Raw genomic sequence first — 7,198 nt, 5'->3', positions numbered from 1 at the left:
TCCAATAGACTGAGAGGAGATGGGAAGATCAAAAAGTGGAGGAAGGGAAGAGCTTTCTCTTTTCTCATCATGGATAAAATGTCTGCAAAAAGCAACTTATAAGAGGAAGGGTTTCCATTGGCTCACGGTTTGAAAGAATACAGTCCATCATGGCAGGGGCAGGCATGATGGCAGGGGCAGCTCCTGTCGGTGGCGGAGGTAAAAACCTGAGGGTATCTGCTCACACCTCTGCAGACCAGGAAAGAGAGGAGTCAATTGGAAGTGGGGCCCAGCTACACCTGTGAAGGGCCATCTCCAAGCCATCAGCTTCTTCCAGCTCCCAAAGGTCCCACGACCTCACAAAACAGGACCAAGAGCTGGGAACCAAGTATGCAAACGTGTGACCCTGGAGGGGGCACGTCACAGTCCAACCCTAGCGCGAGCGTGCCCACGGCGTTAGCTGTTCTTCTCACTGTTGTAGTAAATAACAGGCAGAGGCACCCAAAGGAAGGGAGAGTTTATTTTGGCTTGCGGTTTGAAGGGATACAGTCTATCACAGAGGAGAAAGTATAGCAGCAGAATCTGGAAGCTGCTGGTCACACTGAAGTAGAGAGAAGAAGTCTTGCTCAGCTAGCTCTCTCCTTTTTTATGTAGCCCAGGACCCATGCACTGGTGCCATCCACCATTTGGGTGAGTCATCCCACCTCAGTTAACCAAATCTAGAAAATTCTTTTTCTATGGATTTTCCTAGATATTCCTATGGATATTCCTAGAGGTTTGTGTTCATGGTTATTCTAAACCCTGCCAAGTTAGCAAGACTAACAACCGCATCCCCGAATGCTCAACTTGTGTTGAGCGGGTGCCATTTTGCTCTTGCACCGCCCGTGAAGCACTGACTTGGGCTTTTCAGCCACTGAACGGACGCTTGCGTCAGTAACTCAGCAGACGGTTCCCAGGCCTTCAACCTCAGACTGGAGCTGTCGCATGCGTCCCTTTGTTCTGAGGATCCCAGATTCTTGGGCTGAGCAGCTATTGGTTTATCCAAGCTTTCCAACCGACAGATAGATTTTTGTGGGGCCGTTTAGCCTCTGACCAGGAGAGCTAATTGGAGATTGGAGGAGCCAGAGGAACAGGAAGCTTCTTATGAGAGTTCATTTCATGGAACTGTCAGGGAAGCTATACCCATGAAATCTCAACAACATGGCTGCCTAAACAATGACAGTGACAGACGTACTAAGATGAAAAGGGAAAATCTCACAAGGCCTCAAACCCTAGACACAGACGGGCAGACAACTAAGGAGAAGACAAGAAATAGTCCTTCCCAGGGAAGAGCCCTCTGTTGGTTCTCCAATGGTCAGCACTGAAATACATTATAAGAACTAAAAAGGTTGTATTTATATATTTAGGAATATATACTAGGAGTATATTCTTTAATTGTTGTTATGTACATATGTATATTATAACAATATGTATGTAACAACAACTATACATACATATGTATATAATAGCAATATGTATGTAACAACAATTATAGAAATAGAGGCCACAAATCTGGGAAAGAGCAAAGCAATGCACAGGAAGGATTGGAGGAAGGAAAGAGAAGGGGAAATTATGTAATTATATTTTTTTAACAATTAAAGCTAATTTATCAATGTCCTCATAATTTCATACATATCTTATTGATTCTGTTCTTTGGGGGACCCCAACTAGTGTACTTACTGAAAACTAGAGAAGTATGTTAAATAGCTCTATAGTTTTAATATTTATTGTATGCTAAAGTGGTACCTGGGCAGAACAGATTAAATAAAATATATTATTGATTTCATCCACTCCCTTTTACCATTAATAATATGTTCTTTCTTTCTTTTTTGAAACAGGTTCTCATGTATCCCTGGATGACCCCAAACTTGTATCAAGGGATGGCCTTGAACTTCATTCAGATCCTCCTGCCTCCACTCCCCAAGTTCTGGAATTACAGGTGTGCACAGCCACACCCTGTTTATGGGGTGCACTGATTGAACCTGGGTTTTGTGCATCCCACACAAGCAGTTTGCCAACTAAGCTCAGCTCCGGCATAAACTCTGTACCTTTGCAGCACCCATAAGCAGAGCCAGTCTGTGGCCAAATGCATTCCCAGTTTGAAAAAACATATTTCTTACTGCTCACCTCTGCTGGGGAAACCGTCCAGGCCTCTCCCAGCTCCTCTAGACCAGGTTCCTTCATGGTTGGCTTCATTCAGATGGTTTCTTTGCCTCTCCTTGGAGCCTGGTGGCCACCTGAGAAATGGATTCTCCTTGAGTCTGTAGGCCTTGTCACAAGAAGTTTCAATCAGGGCAGGTCAGCAAGGGTGATCAGCTACACACTTGACACCAGAGACTTTGTAAACAAGCTGATTTTGTTGTTGTTGCTTGGTTTGTTTGTTTTTTTTGTTTGTTTGTTTGTTTGTTTTTGTTTTGAGATAGGGCTTCTCTGTGTAGCCCTTACTGTCTTGGAATGCAGTCTTTAGAACAGGATGGCCTCTAACTCAGAGATTCACCTGTCTCTGCCTCCTGAGTGCTAGGATTAAAGGCATGCGCTGTCGCACCTGGCTTTATAAACTGATATTCTGACTACCAGTTTCTAACTACAGAAATTCTCACTTGGTAGTTCAGAACTGGGACAGGAAAGAAAGTTGGTTCTATCCCAGCTCTACTATCAGACTAGATGACCACATCAGGGCTTACAAGGGAGCCATGTTTCAGAGCCTTATCAAAAAAACTATGAAATGCTGGTCATTAGATAGCTCCCTAGCTTCCGATGGTTTCATGGTGCTGGGTCCAGGACTCAGCAAAGTGCATTCCTATCCACTGGTAGCTTCTTCACGGTTAGTTTCTATCAAGAGGGGTAGATGCTAGAGACAGAAGGCAGGAGGGAGAAGAACTGCCCTTCCTGTGGGCTGGCTGTTCTGGTCTTTCTACCGGGAGGCTGGTGTCTATCTGAAATATCCATCAGTGCTCTCAGAAGGAATGGTCCTCATGTCACCAACTGGAGCATCCACAGCAGCCAGGTGGCACCCATGCTTAGAAATCAGAGCTCTGGCAGGCTCCTCCTTCCATAGAATTAGTCAGAAAGGGACTTAACTAGGTGGGTAAGGACTTTGCAACCCTATTGCAAGGCATGATGATTTTGACGTTACATCTTTGTTCCCCAGCAACTAAGAGTCTGTCTGTCAGCTCTCTCATTCTCTCAGTTCACCAACTGAACACATTCTGTTAGCATGCTTTGTGTGGTTACTATCTTCCTGGGTAAGCACTAATATGAAGACTTCCACTCTATGGCACAGAGATGTTTAGGGTGACCTTCATGATTCCAGAACTATCTCTTCTCCTTAAGTGGGGAAAGCACCTGTGACCACAGAATGTGACAAAGGGACTTCATAAACACAGTTAAGGGTTCCTATCTAGTTGGGTTTTCTTTCACAAAAGGGAAGATGATCTGGGATGGGTCTGATTTGATCAGATGAAAACCTGTAAAAGAAGAACCAGGCCCTCCCTGAGGTCAGAGAAACCCTCAACCATAAAGAGCTAGGGGGTCAGCTTCTAGAACCTGGGACCTGCCTTCCACTGGCACCAAGAAACACTCCAAGATCATGCAATCTCAAGCAACACTCTGAGATCATGCAATCTCAAGACAACCAGTTTGGCCAACAAGCTGCATGAGCTGGGCAGATCCCCTGCAGCGGAGTCTCCAGATGCAAACAAAGAAATCCCAGTTCCTGGACAGGAGCCCCAGGAGCCCTGGACAGAGCACCAGTAAGCCATGCTGAGGCGCCGACAGGAGCTGCAAGCCAGTGTGTACTTCCTTTTAAGCTGCTGGACATGTGGCAGTTTGTTACACAGCAACAGAAATGGAATACAACCTCTAAAAGCTTCCCATGAGGCAAATTAAACATAATGTTTAAACTATCCATGAAAACCCCAGGAAAGCGGCCGGGCTCTCTCTTCTAGGTTAGAGCATACAGCACCAGTTGAAGCAGGTGGCTTTCACTTAGGGACCACACTGTTCAAAATTACATGCATTTGGAAACATTGGACTCACATTCATTGTAACAAGACATCACACAAGAAAATTGAGATTTATGAAGAAGGAAACAGTGTCTCCCTCACACCCACATCCCACAGCTCTAACTGAACGGAATAGCAAGGAATCCCCTACCTATTTCCAGTATTCTGCTGCTGAAGTCTGTAATTGTGTTTACTTAAGTCAGACGAGAATATCATGCAATGCTTCTTTATTTGAGCTTTCGTGTTTGCATTTTTAAATTAACAAGACATTTGTGATAAGTATGGGGAAGCTTCGTTTTTTTTTTTTTCTTTTTTTACTTTAAGACATTTAGTTTATCAAAGATTGCATGGAACCTGATAATAGTCTGTTAATTAAAAAAAAAGAAAGAAAGAAAGAAAGGAAGGAAGGAAGGAAGGAAGAAAGAAAGAAAGAAAAGAAAAGAAAAGAAAAGAAAAGAAAAGAAAAGAAAAGAAAAGAAAAGAAAAGAAAAGAAAAGAAAAGAAAAGAAAAGAAGGAAGGGAGCACTTGAGTCTCGTGGGCTCCACGGCTCATTGTCAGACCCAGCAACTTCCAGGCTCCGTCCTCCAGGCCTCAGGACCACACTCAATGAAGGAGATGTGACTTAGGCTGCCCTACCAGGCTTTTTGGCTGCTCGGGTATGAACTACACTCGATCCATCACTTTCCAGTCAAAATGGTTCCTTTATCTCCTGTTGAAGGGATCCAAAGGTCAAATGGAGCCTGTCAGCCCAGTGACAGAGAAGGACACCACTCAGCCACAGCAGCGGGAAGAGAACACCCAGCCCAACCCAGATGCAGTCTGTCATTCAGTTCAGGCAGCAGTCTCCAGGTCCCACCCCTGAAGCCCTGGAGCTGGGAGCGAGACCTGATCCAGACAGCTGAATTGTAGAAAATCCTCAAGAGATTGAAACCCCGCTGGCTGGACTTGAAGGTAACGCTGATAAATCTCATGTCTCAACCCATGAGATGGCAGAGAGTCTCCAAGCTTCTGATCTTTGGTACCAGCCTGACGGGAGGTTTGGGAAGAAAAATCACAGTTTGAGGCCATGGCTTAGCCAAGCCCAAACTAGGTTCCCAGTGCTGAGTTTTGGTTTTGGGGTTTCCTTTGGGGTCTATACTGCCAGAGGGCTGGACAGAACTAACCACAGGCATAGGACAATGGAGGGAAAAAACTTAAGGGGAACTCCAGAAAAATGTCTGGAGTCCACATGTCAAGGTGAGGAAGCAGAGATTCATCTTCCTGAATGCTCTGCACCTCTTACCAAGTTCAGACTGGATTCCTGGGAGTTAGAGGCTGTGAAGAAGGAGGCCCTGGCCAGGGAAGAACACACACGGGATACAGAACTGGTTCGGGCTGGGAACCCTCAAGGGGCTGCCTAATGCTGTGGATGGGTTCTTCGACATCTTCTGACCTTACTCCCACCTGGCCCTCCAGAACAAACTATCCTTTACGCCAATCTGGTTGCCTGCCTGTTGCTGCTAACGCAGGCGCAGTTGGTGGTCCAGGGCTGTGACCGAGTGCTGGAGAGGGAGCCGGGCCATTTGAAAGCCTTCTACCCAAGTGGGGTTACTCAGACTGCCCTTGGGAACTTGGAGAAAGCAACTGATGACCTCAGGAAAGTGCTAGCTGCAGACTCCCCCCCCCCCCCCCCCCCCCCGGCCAAAAAAAAGTGCAACCCAAGAGGAGCTGGAGACAGTGGTCATTTAGGGAAAGAAATAGGACCGGCTTGGGGTCTGCATGAGATGTTTAGCTGTGATTAAAAAGTTAAACGAGAGAGAGAGAGAGAGAGAGAGAGAGAGAGAGAGAGAGAGAGAGAGAGGAGGCAACAATGATAAAGGAAAAAAAGCACTCAGAAGAAAGCTATGTGAGATCTGAGTAGTTTCTTCCATCCTCTCTATAAGACTGCAACAAAGACACGAGATAATCCCACCACCTCCGGTTCACACACTCAAACATAACAATTGGTAATAAGTGAAATCAGTGTAAATGTGTCATAAACAGTCTGAAGTACTGGGTCTACTTTCCAAGGACTAAGTAAGCTACTTACGCTATACAACAGAAGTAGCTTTTAAACTGGTATCATCTTATTCAACAAGGTCAAAACAAATAACCCCAAAAACTGCAATTTATTCACATGTCTTTGTTCTTGGTCTTTTGGGCAGGATCTCACTATGCAGCCCACGTTGGCCTGGTGATCACTATGTAGCTGGGGCTGGCCTCGAACTTACAATTCTCTTGCCTCTTCCTCCCAAATACTGGAATGACAGGTATACACCATCATGCCAGGCCTAAATTAACATTTCGGTACTAGGGTGAATATATATAATATTTTTAATTTTTCAGAGGTTTCTTAAACCAGTTCTGACAGGTTCCTATATTAATTAAGTAGTTAATTGAATAAAAACTAAAATTTGGGGTGATCTAGTTTCTTATTATGTGTTTTAACTTTTTTTGAAAATTATGTTTTAACCAATGGCTGAAGCAGTGACCCCATGTCAGAAGCATCAGCCCTTCCTCTAGATGATATCCAGGTGGTAGTAGGCTGAAGAAAGGCCTCATGGTGGTTCTCACCTCTCCATCCTGAAGAGGTGTAGGTTCTATCTTCCCTTAGCTCTGAGAGGTGAAAAATCTCAGACATATCCCCGTAGCTAGAGTTTTCCTGCCTTTCCCACAGTCAGGACAAATCTTTGTCACCCGCCAGTCCCCCAGCTGCTCAGACCCAACCAAGTAAACACAGAGACTTATATTGCTTACAAACTGTATGGCCGTGGCAGGCTTCTTGCTAACTGTTCTTATAGCTTAAATTAATCCATTTCTATAAATCTATACCTTGCCATGTATGGCTTACCAGCATCTTCACATGCTGCTTGTCCTAGTGGCGACTGGCAGTGACTCCTTCACTCAGCCTTCCACTTCCCAGAATTCTCCTCTCCTTGTCCCGCCTACTTCCTGCCTGGCCACTGGCCAATCAGTGTTCTATTTATTGACCAATCAGAGTAATTTGACGTACAGACCATCCCACAGCATATCCCAGTTAGAGAAACAAGGCCCATGGGCAAAGACTGGCTACAAGTCACTCTGGAAAGGGTCCAGATGGAATCTGTGTAGGCTTCATGAGAATCAGGAGGAAAGGCCCAGGACATGAGTAAGTTTC

At 45.2% G+C, this 7,198-nt stretch overlaps 1 pseudogene; it reads left to right on the top strand.

The window, feature by feature from the left end:
• The first annotated feature begins 4,756 nt into the window (after positions 1-4,756).
• LOC102925941 (FK506-binding protein-like) lies at positions 4,757-5,804 on the top strand (annotated as a pseudogene).
• The last annotated feature ends 1,394 nt before the right edge of the window (positions 5,805-7,198 follow it).

Source organism: Peromyscus maniculatus, chromosome 11 (assembly GCF_049852395.1).
Source record: "Peromyscus maniculatus bairdii isolate BWxNUB_F1_BW_parent chromosome 11, HU_Pman_BW_mat_3.1, whole genome shotgun sequence".
NCBI classification, from domain to species: domain Eukaryota; kingdom Metazoa; phylum Chordata; class Mammalia; order Rodentia; family Cricetidae; genus Peromyscus; species Peromyscus maniculatus.
The sequence above is the reverse complement of the archived record's forward strand: the minus strand, read 5'-3'. Positions and strand labels throughout refer to the sequence as shown.